This window comes from Antechinus flavipes, chromosome X (genome assembly GCF_016432865.1).
Source record: "Antechinus flavipes isolate AdamAnt ecotype Samford, QLD, Australia chromosome X, AdamAnt_v2, whole genome shotgun sequence".
Taxonomy (NCBI): domain Eukaryota; kingdom Metazoa; phylum Chordata; class Mammalia; order Dasyuromorphia; family Dasyuridae; genus Antechinus; species Antechinus flavipes.
The window spans coordinates 81,712,019-81,726,817 of NC_067404.1; positions in this window are offsets into that span (position 1 = coordinate 81,712,019).

Consider the following 14,799-nt stretch of genomic DNA (forward strand, 5'->3'; position numbering starts at 1 on the left):
GCCCCGGTCCGCTCCCTCGGCTGGGCTCGGCTCGACTGGGCTCGGTTGTGGCTGCGGGCGGCCACTGGCCTCGGGCTCTGGAGCACTGTCCTCGGAGGGAGGTCCGGAGGGCGCGCAGTCCAGGAGCGCTCTGGCGGCGACGGCGCGCTGGGCTAGCTGAAGCAGCAGCCCCCAGGAGCCTCAGCCAAACTTTCCCCCTCCCCACAGGCTGGCGCGCTCACGCCCGCGCTTGTAGTCCCCTCCCCTCTCCTCCTCTCTTCTCTCCTCTCCCCTCCCTCTCCTCTCTCGCTCTCCTTCTCTCTCTCTCTCTCTCTCTCTCTCTCTCTCTCTTTCTCTCTCTCTCTCCTTCTCTCTCTCTCCCCTTCTCTCTCTCTCCCCTTCTCTCTCCCCTCCCTCCTTTCCCTTTCTTCCTTCCTTCCTCTCTCCCTTCCTCCCTCTCTCTCCTCTCCTCTCTCACTCTCCCTCTGTCCCTCCCTCCCTCCCTCCTCCTCTCTTCCTCTCTCTTCCTCCCTCCTCCTCTCTTCCTCTCTCTCTTTCCCTCCCCCCTTTCTCTTTATCCCGTCCCCCTTCTCATGCTCCTTCCTTCTCTCTCTGGCTGGGCCCGGCAAGCAGTAGGCTGGTAGACTGGCCTGGCGCCGCCTGCTCGCTTGCTCCCTCCCTCCTTCCCTTCCAAGCAATCTAAGCCACTTTGGGGATGGGACGGCTGCACTGCTTGCCCCTTCTCCTGGGGGTCCCTCGGCAGCCTCCCCCCGCCCTACCCTGGGAGGGTACTAAACAATCCAGGTGACTTCCCTGGGGTAGAGGGGCAGGCCCCCAAGGGGGAGCAGAGTAGGGAAAAGGGCCAAGGCGATGAGGGGCAAGAGGGGCAAGGGGGAGAGGGGGAAAGAGAGGGAGGGAATAAGGAGGTGAGAGGGGCTGAGGGGTGAGGGGTATGGGGGAAGAGGGAGTGAGGAAACCAAGAGGGTGAAGAGGTAAGAGGTGAGAAGGGAAGGAGGAGATGAAGAAGAGCCTCTCTGACAGCTTTTTGGTGCTGGCCTTGGAGAGCCAGTGCAGGGGATGCACCCCCCTCCCCGGCCCTCTCTTCGCTCAGAACACGTGTCCCTGCCCATCCAGCAGCAGGTGAGCAGCCCAGACACTGCAGTACCCTCGGCCTCCACCCCGGGGAGAGGCTGCAGTAAATTGCCTCATAAACAGGTGTATGGGTAGCTTGAGCAAAACAGTATGGACGAGGTGGAGGCTGGGAGTTTGTTTTTATCCTTTATCTGGAGTAAGTTCTCCTAAGTCTTCTGAATGTGTGCTAGAAGCTCTGGGACTCAGAGGCGGGGCTGGGCCTTCTTGGCCAGGGGGAGGCCCAGCTGGACCCTCCGGCCTCAAGACAGAGAAAATAACCTCAATACCTTCTCTCAGCTAGCCAACAGCCAATTCTCCATTTACTTTATTCACTCTCCTTTTGCCTCTAGTGTTCCTCTCCATTTCTTTTCCCTTTTTCCCACGGCTCTGTCTCAGCTGTCTGGATGGCTCCGGGACCTCTCTGAGGTTATCTTTTTCCCCAGCCTCCCGGACTCTTTCCTTTCCTTCTTCCATCTTTCCCCAAACTTCCCTTGCCTGTACACCTCCGGCTTCTCTCTCTCCTGTTCTCCATTCCTCGACTGTGTTTCAGCAATCCTTCTGTATCCAAGGTAACTGGCATATCTGGCCACCACACACCTAGTGGTGGCCTTCAAAGGAGCCTCAACAGCTTCATTTGCTGCGTGACACCAGAGCCACGGCCACCAGCACCAGTGGCACAGAACTGCCACCAGTGTTGGCGTGGAGATACTTCAGAAACCCAGAAAACCTCTAGGAAGTCTTCAGAAACCCACAAAACCAAAGGCTACAAACCCACAAACCCAAAGACTAGAAACCCACAAAATCAAAGGTAGAAACCCCTAGGAAAAGTCTTCAGAAACCCACAAAACCAAAGGCTACAAACCCACAAAACCAAAGGCTACAAACCCACAAACCCAAAGACTAGAAACCCACAAAACCAAAGGCAGAAACCTCTAGGAAAAGTCTTCAGAAACCCACAAAACCAAAGGCTAGAAACCCACAAAACCAAAGGCAGAAACCTCTAGGAAAAGTCTTCAGAAACCCACAAAACCAAAGGCTAGAAACCCACAAAACCAAAGGTAGAAACCTCAAGGAAAAGTCTTTAGAAACTTGGAAAACCAAAGCCTAGAAACCTCTAGGAAAAGTCGGACAGGGAGCCAGGATTTGGCTGCCCACAAGCTGCAGTTGGAAGGTAGACCTCCCCTCTGCAGGCACGCAAATGACCGGCTCCTGAACTTAACCAACCATTCCCACCTGGCTTCCCACTCCCCTCCTGAGTCTTGCCATCTTTGCCCCTCTCTCTTGCTTGGGTGTCTGTCTTATTCAGCTGTTGGCAGGCCCGGACTCTGTAAGAGCTTTTTCCCACCTAGACCAAATCCTTTCATGCAGCCCTTGAGCCAGCAGGCCCACCAACTCTTGACAGGAGGCCTAAATATGCCTTCTTCGGTCTGAAAAATTTGGGAGCCCAAGCTTTTGCAAAGGTGAACATTCAGAGCTGGCTTTGCATGGACTTGAAAAAACAAAATCTGATTAAAATCAATTTCTTTATGATTTTCAAATCACTAAATGGTTGATTTGATCCCTGGGGATCACAGAACAATTTCTTGGGTGAAAAGAAGCAGAGAACAGAAAGAAGTCCAAGCCCCAGTTGGAGTAAGCTTTCTAGGTGCCGGATGGCGGGGTTCGAGCGATTGAGACATTGTAGCGAGGGGTAGCAGTCTTTGGGGGCGATAGCCCTTGCTTGCCTTCCCTGGGAGGCACGGAAGCTATTATTAGCATCTGTGTCTCATTGTCTCAAGCTAAATGGGAAACTCCCAAGAGCAGGAAAAGTATCCTCCGTAAACTTGGGTCTCGCCCCCAGAAGAGCCTAGCATGGGGTCAGGCATCCAAATAAGCAAATGGTCCGAGCAGATGTGTGTGATGTGTGTGGGAGGGTAAATTTCATGGCCTGATACATTTTTTATTATTAAAGCTTTTTATTTTTCAAAACACATGCAGAGAGAGTTTTCAACATTCACCCTTGCAAAACCTTGTGTTCCAAAGTTTTTCCTCCTCCCTTCCCCCACTTTTGCCCTAGATGGCAAGCAATCCAATATACATTGAAGACGGGCAATTCTTCTCTCTCTATTTCCCCAATTATCACGCCGCAAGAGAAAAACGCAATCAAAAAGGAAAAACAAAATGAGAAAGATAACAAAATACAAGTAAACAACAACAAAAGAGTGAAAGATGATGTTGTAAACCAATGCAGACAAGATTAGAAGGGAAGCAATAAACTGAGAAAACACTTTTACATCCAAAGGATCTGATAAAGGCCTCCTTTCTAAATATGTAGAGAGAATTAACTCAAATTTAGAATAGTTCAAGCCAGTCTCCAATTGGTAAATGGTCAAAGGATATGAACCGACAATTTTCAGATGAAGAAATTGAAACTATTTCTAGTCATATGAAAATGTGCTCTAAATCACTATTGATCAGAGAAATGCCAATGAAGACAACTTGAAGACAGCACTACACACCTGTCCGATTGGCTAAGATGAAAGGGAAAGATAATGACGCATGTGGGAGGGATTGTGGGAAAACTGGAACACTGACACATTATTGGTGGAGTTGTGGACGGATCCAGCCATTCTGGAGAGCGATTTGGAACTATGCCCAAAGGACTATCAAACTGTGCAGACCCTTTGACCCATCAGTGTTTCCACTGGGCTTATATCCCACAGAGATCTTAAAGAAAGGAAAGGGACCCACATGTGCAAGAATGTTTGCGACAATCCTTTTAGGAGTGGCTAGAAACTGGAAACTGAGTGGCTGCCCATGGGGTGGGGAATGGCCGAGTAAGTGATGGGATATGAATCTTATGGAATATGATTGTTCTGAAAAACGATCGGCAGGAGGATTTCAGAGAGGCCTGGGGAGACTTACAGGAACTGATGCTGAGGGAAGTGAGCAGAACCAGGAGGTCATTGTACACGGCAACAAGACTATACGATGATCAATTCTGATGGACGTGGCCCTCTTCAACAATGAGATGTTTCAGACCAGTTCCAATTGTTCAGTGATGAAGAGAGCCGTCTGTACCCACAGAGAGGACTGTGGGAACTGAGTGTGGACCACAACATAGCACTTGCACTCTTTCTGTTATTGTTTGCTTGCATTTTTGTTTTCCTTCTCAGGTCATTTTTCCCTTCTTTCTAAATCCGATTTTTCTTGTGCAACCAGATAACTGTATAAATATGTATACATATATTGGATCTAACATGTATTTCACCATATTTAACATATATTGGACTATGTGCCATCTAGGGGAGGGAGTGGGGGGAAGGAGGCAAAAATTTGAACCAGAAGGCTTTGTAAGGGTCAGTGTTGAAAAATTACCCATGCACCTGCTTTGTAAATAAATAAACAAATTTTTAAAAAAGAAAGAAAATACAATGTTGCTATTCACACTCAGTTCCCATAGTCCTCCCCCTGGGTGCAGGTCTCATGCAATTTGAGGTGGAAGATACTTTAGGGGGAATATAGCTCAGGTCTCTCCCATTTTACAGAGGAGGCCACTGGTCACACATGGAGTTTTTAAGTGGGGGAATCAGTATTGGAACCCAAGTCCTTTGGCTCGAAATCTCTCTCTCCACGGTGCCATGATCCCCAATTAAGATGTTAGAAGCCACCGGGCTGCTTGGTATTCGGGATTTGGGATAATCGATGCTTTTTCTAATGGAACAAGACAGAGACTGAGGCCAAAAATCCACCCAAGCACAATTTCAATCTGAGTAGATATAATCAACCTACGCTGAACACCAGTCAGAACAGTGCAGCCTTTCTTCAGGAGAGGGGGCCCTTAAACCAGCTCACTGGAGCCAGTGACACGTCCTCCTTGTCCCCAGATGTCTGATGTGATACTTTGTATGCAGCAGCCAGTCCGAGGGATCCCTGGCAGCAGCCCGGACCCCAAATCTGAGCCTTATGCTCGCTCCCCCAGTATCAGCTGGATCTGGCCTTTTAATGCCTTTTAATATCTTGTCTCCGGCCCAGCAGCTTCTCCTTTTCCAAGTAACTGAGGTGTGAATCCCCCAATGTGGAGTTAGTCTGGAAATCCCAGTTTGGGGCTTCCGAGTTAAGTGAGCTTGCACAAGTCCCTTCCCTTCTCTATTTCCTCACCTGTCGAAAGAGAGGGTGGAAGGGTTAAGGATGATCTCTAAGGTTTCCTTCCTCTTGAAACCTCAGATCTTCCCCGGAAAAAGTGATGAATTTCAAGTCAGAGGACTCCAATCCAAATCCTTTTACCTGGGTGACATTAGGTCAGCGTCTCCACCTCCCTGAGCCTCAATTTCTTCATCTAGAAAATTAGGAGGTTGGACTATGTGGCCTCTAAGTTCTTTCTAACTCTAATACCAAGTTCCTGTGATCTGGAGCCAGATATTGCTCTACCTTCCTGCTCCTCAGTTTCCAAATCTGTAAAGTGAGATGGTTGAGTCAAATACATAAGATAAATAAATAATAAACAAATCAGCTTGAAATCCCAGGAAAGAAAAAAAAAAAGAAAATAAAAAAATTTAAAAATTAAAAATAAGCAAATTTTTGTTAAAAAATAAAAATAAAAAATTCTAGGAAAGAAAAAAAGAGGGGATATAGCAGAGTTTGAAGATCCCAGTTGAGTCTTTCTGCACACACACTGCCAGCAAATGGGTCTCAGCTGGGGCGGTTGGGAGCAGAGCTGGCTTCCTCCTCGTCAACCGTACCTCATAACTAGGGTCTTCTCCAAGTCCCTGCTCCTACTCCCTCCTTCCCCCGGCCCCATTCCTTCTGGCGCCAGTGACTAGCAGAAAGCGGCGTGCTCTTAAATTTATTGCCAACACAAAGTGCGACATACGGTTGAGCGGCGGGGAGCAAAGAGCTAAAGTAAAGCATTCTGGGATGGCCCAGACATCGTACCCCACCTCATGCACCCATTAGCTGGGTGACACTGGCCAAGTCACTGCTCCTCTCTAAGCTTCAATTTACCTATGCGTAGAAAGGGAATAAGACTTGCACTTATGCCTCGTGGTTGTTGTGAGGCTCAGATGGGCTGGGGTATGCAGTGCTTTGCAAGCCTCTCCATGCTCTATGTTCTCCTTCGGATGCAGAGACTTGTTCCAAGCACAGAATCAAGAACCCCCTTTGAATTGTCTCCAACAAATGGTCCTTCAGTTTTTGCTGAAAGGTTCCTGAAGGGGGGAGGCCTGGAATGAGCCCTTTCTGCTTGAGTGCAGCTCTGATTGTTAGCAAGCTCTACACTGGACTCTGTCCAACTCCCCCCCCTCAATTGCTCCTGATTCTGTGCAATGAACGAGGCTAATCTCACCCCCTCAAGACAGTCCTTGAACAAAATCACCATAGCTCCATCTCTGGTTCTCCTGCCCCCTCTTCTCTTCTCATAAGATAGATCCAATTTCTTTTCTGTTTCTTTTCTTTTTTTTTCCTGAGGCATTTGGGGTTAAGCAACTTGCCCAGGGTCACCCAGCCAAGAAGTGTTAAGTGTCTGAGGTCATATTTGAACTCAGGTCCTCCTGACTTCAGGGCTGGTGCGCTATCCACTGCGCTACCTAGCTGCTCCTATATCCAATTTATTTGACCAAAACTCATGTTGCCCGGTCTCCATTCCTCTCCCCAAACCGATCACTTTCTTCTTGATGCATTTCAGTTTGTCAATGTACTTTTGAAAATGGGCTTGCAGCTAATGGAACCCAATTTGATGAGCTGTGCATTCAAACTGGGACCCAGCATTTCTTCACTCTCTATTCTAAGAGCAGCACCAACTCGAGTGCCTTGGGGTTCCAATTTCTCACCCCCTTGTGCCCAGGACGCAGGCGGGACAGAGATGTTTTCTCCCTAGTTTATAGATCAATAGTCCAGTCCATTTTTCAGATTCCCAGGTTTGTCAAGTAGTAGAACCGGGGAGAGAACCCAGCTCTCCGGCCTTTAATGGCTAACACTCATGGGATCGCGACTGGAGAGCTGGAAGGGTCCTTCGAGCCCATCAAATCCAACCCCCCTCACTCACCTTACAGGTGAGGGAATTGAAGCAGTCGGAGCTTAAGTGTCTTGTCCAGCGTCCCAGAGCTCTAAGTGTCCGACATGTGATTTGGATTCAACTCTTCCCGGGTCCAAGTCCAGGACTCTGTCTACTAGGCCACATCGCTTCTCATTCTGAGCTTCCTAAACACTATCTACTCTAACTCTAGCTTTGGTCTAGTGACTTAGGCAAGTACTCTGCTCCTCATGTGGCAGATGGGGAATTGAAACTTAGAAAGGAAAATGACCGGCCCGGGCACACAAGCTCAAAGGTCTCTCTTGGATATCTCGATGCCAAAGTCAGTGGGTACTGCTTCTCAGTGTGGGACATCTGGTCGGCTCCGAGTCCCCGTCCTTGATGCCAGATGTTTTCTAATTGGGCCGGTCAAGCAGCCCTGTTTTTCCCTCCCAGAGGCCCTTGTGAGAAACAATGGTTCCCAAGTCCTCAACTTCAGGGACCTCCTTTGCCTGGACCCTCGGTAAATCTGTAGTAGGAAAGGGGTCTGATTAAATGAACCTTCTCTCTTTGGGAATAATGCTAATTTCTCTCCCCCCCCACTTTCTAGCTTCTGGGAGGGAGGTGAAGTGAATGGAACACAGATCAACTCGAGGCCCCTTTCGGTGCCTCGCCCTATTCTAGATGTGCTGCTTCTGCCTGCCTCGGATACAGGCCGGAGCTCAAGCTGCTGACTGATTGGAGAAGCTTGGAGCCAAAAGAGAGTCTGGCCATCACCTGCTCCCATCCCCTCGTTTCCCAAGTGAGAAAACCGAGCCCCAGGCCAGCGACATCACCGGTCCAAGGTCACGGGAGAAATGGTGGCAGAACGGGGACTCCCCCCAAGGCCCTTTGGCCCGGCTGTCTGTCGGGTGAAGGGGCTCGTGTTGGGTAGCGATATTGGGTTTCCAACAGGAGCCTGGTTCACCCTCTCATTCTGTCCTCTACTACTTGTGTGATTTCAGGTTAATTGACCCCTTGCCTCAGGATCTCAGTTTCTTCCTCTGTAAAGAAGTTGGACAAGATGGTCTAAGTTCACTTTCAGGGCTGACAGTCCAGGATGATAATTGTCATCTCCATCACAGTTTTTTCTTTTAAATAGGGAGCAGATGAGTGGGAGAGAGAAAAAATTAATAGCTTTTAATTGAAAAATAAAACACGAAAATTAAGTGCCTGGTGAATTAAAAAAACTCGGCCCCACCCCAGGCCAGAGTGAGCACTGTCTGGGAGAACGTACGAGCCGCACTTGTATCTCGCTACCGTCTGGCACAGGCGCTAGAGCAGCCTCCTGGACCCTGGGAGAATCCCAGAACTGTCCCCCAAATCATCTGGCTGCCGAAGAGGCAGCAAAGCTCTCCCCTGTCCCGGGTCCTGGTGGATAGTGCACCAGTGTGACCTTGTGACCCAGATTTGCTCCTCTGAGGGAGCTGGGGTGGACTTTGACAGAACTTTGTGGCATTTACTGGGGGCCTGAGGAGCCACGCTGGGAATCCAGCCTTGGGATTGGCTGAGCTGAGACTGTAAGGCAGGACTTTCTGATTTCCCATCACTGACTTGGGGTTTGGCACCCCGGTGCAGCATTGCTTTGGGATCCTCCAGTGCCAACCCCGCTCCTAATTCCTCCTGCCCCCTTGGCGGCAGGCTCTACTCACTACCTCCGGGAGGCCTTTCCCAGTCCTTCTCCCTGTGAACTCCCATCAGCCCTGAAGAGCTCTCATTTGCACGTCATCTCCATCCTAGGCTGTGAGCTCCCTGAAGGCAAGACTGGGATTTCCTCCTGGTTTATACCCCCAGTGCCTGGTACATAGTAAATGCTCGGCATCTTATTGTTGACTTGGCATTGGTCAAATGAGGTAAAATGGTTTCTGAGGGCACTGGCCTGGCCAGGGGTTCTCTGATCACTCCCTACTTCTCATTTGAAATGCTGTGGTCCCTCAATTTGGCTCTAAGTGCCTTTGTTGGGAACGGTGGCAGACCGTCCTTTTCCATCCCCCCCTCCCTGTGTCCAGTCCAGGTCCTTGGACCTGCTCAATGTTGGTAGAGTTGCCTTGGGCTTAAGTGAGGAAAAGGGACTCGGGGCCCCAACATCACCCTCGACTCTGGGAATGTCAAAGGCCGGCTCCGCTGGCCGGCAGGGACCCGAGGCCGGGGGGAACCCGGGCAAGCCTCCCTCACGGTGCCAGACTCAGGGCTGCAGCGGGCAGGTGCGGGCCAAGGCCGCCGTTCCAACCCACTCGGCCACCTGCAGAGACATTTGGCCGGCATCCATAATGGGGAGTTTGGCTTCCCCAGACTGCCACGCTAATGGGATTCCTGATTCGAAATTCCAACTGATGATGATGAATGAATACAAGAGTGAAAGAGCCATGGAAGAGGACCCGCATGGGGAGAGGAGGAGGAAGGGTGAAAAGAAGGAAAGAGGGTGGCTAGGGCTAGCTACACGAGGTGACGGGGGCTCGTGGGAAGAGCCAGAAGCTCCCCAGAAGCAGTAGGAACCCAGCTGGGCCTGTGACCGATAAGGAGGTCTTGGCCCCTACCCCAGCCAAGGGCCATCGATAGACTGAAGGCCAGTAATGAGCGAAAGCAGCCCAGGCCACAGCGGTGCAACTCTCGGGAAGCTCTTCCTTCTACCGAGGCAAAATGTGCCCTCCCTCCTCTGCCTCCAGGCCCACTGCCCTCCTCCTAGCAGGTACTCTTGCCTCCCTCACTCCAACAGTCTTGACCCCGGGCACCCTGCCTCTGGTTTCTCCTCACCTCAGGTGCCAAAGATCACTTTGCCAAAGTGATCTTCCTAGAGCTTAGGCCTCCCCCGCTTGCTTGAAAAACTCCCTTTTGCCACCAGGATGAACCACCAGCTTCTCCATTTGGCATTTCATGTCTCTCTCAACCTACCCCAAACTAGCTTTCCAGTTTTACTCTGTCTCACTTCATATTCTTCTTCTTTTTTTTTGCTGAGGCGATTGGGGTGAAGTAACTTGCCCAGGGTCACACAGCCAGAAGTATTAGGTGTTAGAGGTCGCATTTGAACTCAGGTCCCTCCTGACTTCAGAGCTGGTGCTTTATCCACTGTGCCACCTAGCTGCCCCTCGCTTCATATTCTTCACGGTTCGGCCAAGCTCACTGTCCTGCTTGCTGCCGCTCACACGAGAGACCCCATTTCCTACCTCCGTGTCTTTGCCCAGGTGGTCTTCCATTTGTGGAACGCCCTCCTCCTCCCCCTCTCAGAATCTCTAGCTTCCTCCAAAGCTCACCCAAATGTCATTTCCTATGGGAAGGCCCGCTCGACTTCCCCAACTGCTAGTGCCTTCCCCTACCCCGAAATTGCCTCCGATTGCTCTCGTACACATTTGCAGCTACTTCATCTGTAAATCCATGTAGACGCCAGCCACTTGAGAAAAGGGACCCCATCCCCAGCCCCCAGCCCAGCCCCTGGAGCACAATAGGTGCTTAATAAATACTGATTGATGGACTGATGGATATGGGTAATCCCTCCAACAATCTGAGCACAACCCATAGAGGCAAGTCAAGAACCGTTTATTGATTTGCAGCTGACCACAGCTAATCCCTCTTCCCCATGACAGCCTGTCAAACTCAAGAGACGGCTAGCTTTCAGAATTTGCCAACAAGCGTGCGTTAAGATCTGGGCCCAGAGCCCTGCTGGACTCCGTGGCTGGAGAGACACAGATGAGCCGGTCCTGCCTTCGAGGAGCTGCTTGTCTCTGGGATCGGGCCCTTTCCACACCCTCTGGCGCTGGCCGGACCTCCGGCCAGCTCCGAGGGCTCCTCCTGCCATGGGGGCAAAATGCTAGGACCCGGGAGGACTTCTGACATAGAAAGGGCAAAGGGCAAAGTACTCTCAAGGTGGGTTCCAGATGCCGGGAGCAAAAGTGGCCGACAAGAGTGGCCCAGGAGGGAGGGAGGGAGAGCCTTCAGGTACCCACTAAATGCCTAAGTGGGGCAAAGAAACGCCCATCGGAATTGTCTAGACAGTGACGAGACCTTAGGCCAGAATTAGCGTGCTACCCACCCTTCCCACTAGTGCAACTTCTAGACCCCAAGGGAGGAAGAGGAAAAGGAGATGAAGGATGGGAGTACTGTAGACCCCACAGCCACACTACCAGAGCAACCCCCCTCCCAGAAGGCCGCTCTGCAAGCTCCCTTTTCAGTGGTGCCTTTCCAGTGGGAAATCAGTCATGGGACCCAAAACAGGCTTCTTTGACTCCCAGCCTTGTCTCTTGCTCCCTGAAAGACAGCTACAGGGACCCCAGAAGGTCCCCGATTCAGTTGCCCTTGTCCCAGCATTACTGACCCTGGCTGCCCTTCCACTCGAAGGCCAGCCTGGCTCTTGGAAATGCTTGCTCACCAGCCTCTGCTGGCCCTCCCCCACGCTAGGCCAAAGCCGACTTCTCTTATTCTCGGTCCTCAAAATTCCTGTGAATCAGGAACCATTCTGTCATTCTATCTGATCTGGCTTCTAATCTCCCCCGATCTGGGCTGCTGGACCCATCAAGTCAGCTGCTCTGTCTCTGCCTCCCCGTTTGCCCTTCTTGGTTCCAGACTCCAGTTCCCTCCTTTCCTCTTTTCCTCTCCTTTTCTCAGCAGCATTTAACCAAGACAACTATCATCTCAGGCCAGTCCCCCTCCCCCAAGTCTACCAGGAGTTTGGCAAGGTATGGGCCAAGGAGGGGGACAAGGCATTTCCACCAAAGCGGTGAAGTGGACAGAGCCCGATTTTGGTGACAGAGACTCAGCTCCAATCCCAGCTCAATTCCCCACCTGCAGGACTTTGGCCAAGTCCCTTCATCTTTTAAATGTCAAATTCCTCCTTCCTAAAATCCACAGCTTGGATCATGTGACCTCAGGGATCCTTCCAGAACTAGTTCTGTGACCAGTCCCTCCAAGGGCCGACCCAGTGGGACTGGGTGGGGCAGAGCCCTAAGAGTGACAGGGGAGACTTAGATCTTCCTAAAGAAAATGTGCTCAGTCATCTCTTTTTCTCCTCTCCCCACTTGAAACCATGCTCACAATGCCTGACCTCCCTCAGCGCTCCCTCAAACCATCCCAAATCAACTTGTGCCCACATAGGACGTTCCACCACGATGCCTGCTTGCCCATCAGCCCTTGTCTTCGTCATCTCCGGCTCCTGGCTCCTTCTATGGCTCTCTTCACTCTCGTCTCACTCATATCACTTTTGAGACTCTGCTCTTCTTCTTCCTCCACACAAGAGGAGGAAAGAGAGACTTGAAAAAGATATCCAGCCGGACATATCTGGAGACACTAGAGTCTTTGTGGAAAACCAAAAAACTGAGAAGGCTGAGCGCCCGAGGGCCCCTTGGAGCTTGGCCACTGGAATGACTCGAGGGTCCAAGAACCGAGCTGAGGAGAAACGAGGGCTGATCTTGGACATGAACTGAAGTGGAGGTCCCGCAAAATCATCTCCCCTTCCCCCTTAAGCATTCGTGTCTCACTCAGGGCCCACTCAGTTAGAGGTTCTGGGGACCCAGGACTCATGGAGCCCACGGCCCGAGATGGTGCAGAAGGATGACATTCGTGGTCCAGTATCTGGCCTGGTTCCCTCCACCGTGGCAGCTTCCACAGCTCCGGCTCTCTTCAGGTTCCCCCGTTCGCTCATTCTGCTCAGTGTGAGGTGGCTTTTCACTTTCCTCTGTGCTATATTAAGGTCCGTCAAGAGGAGCCACTGGGGCGATGCTGTGATGAGGAGGAGTCTCATCGATCGGCCTCCCAAGAGAAGAGCTTCTCTGGCTCCTTGGGCACAGGAAAGGAGCTGGGGGAGGGGAAGCAGCCAGGTTTGAAAATGTGGGACCAACTTGCTGGGCTGAAGAAGGGAGATCACGGGACAGCGGGGACCACGTGCCGAGAACATGAGGCTCACAAGTCCGCGGCCTCTGCCTCCAGACCGAGTCTTCACCTTGTCCTGGAACCCAAAGACTGAAGAGGTCCTGTGGAGGTCAATCAGAAACACCCCCTACTTCCAGTAAAGTTGACCTTAAGCCTGGTGATTTACCAAAAGTGGAAGGGCATCCTGGAGCACTCTCCTATTGTCCTTGAAGGGCCAGAAGGTTCAGATAGGATAGCCAAGCAAGCTGGCAGTCCTGGACGAGTCAAAAACACCAAGACTCGGTTGCCGGCTCATTCTCCTTAGGTCGTGGGGGCTACGAGAAGAGGAGGTCATCATTCCTATGACCAGGAACCCTCACTCCCAAGGATATCGCGGCCTTGTCACTCAAGCAATCAGTGCTGCAAAGACTCTGGAAAGCCCGACTCTTGGAGGGGAAGGACCCCTATGGAGGTTCAGACCCATTCAGAGTCTCACAGGAGGTAACGGAGTCAAGATGGAGACTAGAACGTGTTCCCCACGAGCACAGCCAGACTCAGTGTGGGACAGTCCTGCCTGCGGGTTCAAAGGACCTGGCCTAGAATCCCTTCTCAGCCACTGTTCTTTTCTGGTCAGAACCCCAACTCCCTCCGCTCTAAAACAAAGAGGGCAGAGAAGGAGGCTTTTGGGGTGTTCCAGCTTGGAATCTATTATCCCAGCTGGAATCATGCTCACTGGATGCCCAATCTTTTGCTGCAGGAAGCTAAAGTGTGGAGCAGAAAAGAGAGGGAGAGAAAAGGCAAGGAAGAAGAAGAGGAGGAGGAAGGGAAGGGGAGTGGGAGGAGGGGGCAGGAGAGAAAATAGCCTCTTCTGTCCTGGACATTCAAGAAATCAAGTTCATAAGTAAAAGATAGATGTGATGTGGTTAGACAATAGTTTACCTCAAAGATCTGGGGGCTTGACTAGACTGGCAACCCAATCGAGATGGCAGTGGAACGCGGCACGGCATCGCCCCTGCCACTGGGGCCGGGCGGAACAAAACAGGTCCCTCCTCTATACGGCAGCCCTTCAGATGATGGAAGGGAGCTCTCACACCCCCTTAAATCTTCTCTTCTGGAGGATCAGAAGGTCTTTTGTTCTGTTGCCTTCTTCTGGAGGCTCATGGGATCACAGAACCTCAGTGTCACCTAGGCTAAAACTTAAACTATGGATCGCAACCCCGTATAGGGTCATGTAACTAAATGGGGCGGGGTCTTGAAATTATGATTTGTTATCAGGAAATGCTTGACTTGGATATTTATTTTATAGACTTCTATACCTGGAGTTGGATTAAAAAAAAAAACCTTCTTGAGACTGGTCTGTGCCAAGCCCCCATTTTATATGGGGAAATGAAGGTACACAGAGGTGACAGTGACGGCCCAGTATCACCCGATAAAAAAGTCTAGATCCAGAATTCAAATTCGGGTCTTTTGGCTGCAAATCTAGCTTTCTCTCTACTGTAGTCTGCTACCTCCCATCCTCCGCCTTGGCCGCTGGTGAAAGGGGGGCCCAGGAGCGAGAGGCCAGCTATCGGCACCCATCTCATTCACTGCAGAGAGACCATAAACCAGGCTGGGAAACCTTGTTATCGGGTTTTGTAATTACGCTTGAATGATGGCACTTGAGAAAGGCAGGTTTAATTAGAGGGGGATGAAGAGGTATATAGAATTAAGAATTTCTGAGCTCAAAGAGGTCACAGAGTTCAATCTCCTCCACTTGCGGCCTCCCTTCCATGGCATCCGTGACAGGCCTGGAGACTCACAGTGTGATCCTCTTCATCTTTCAT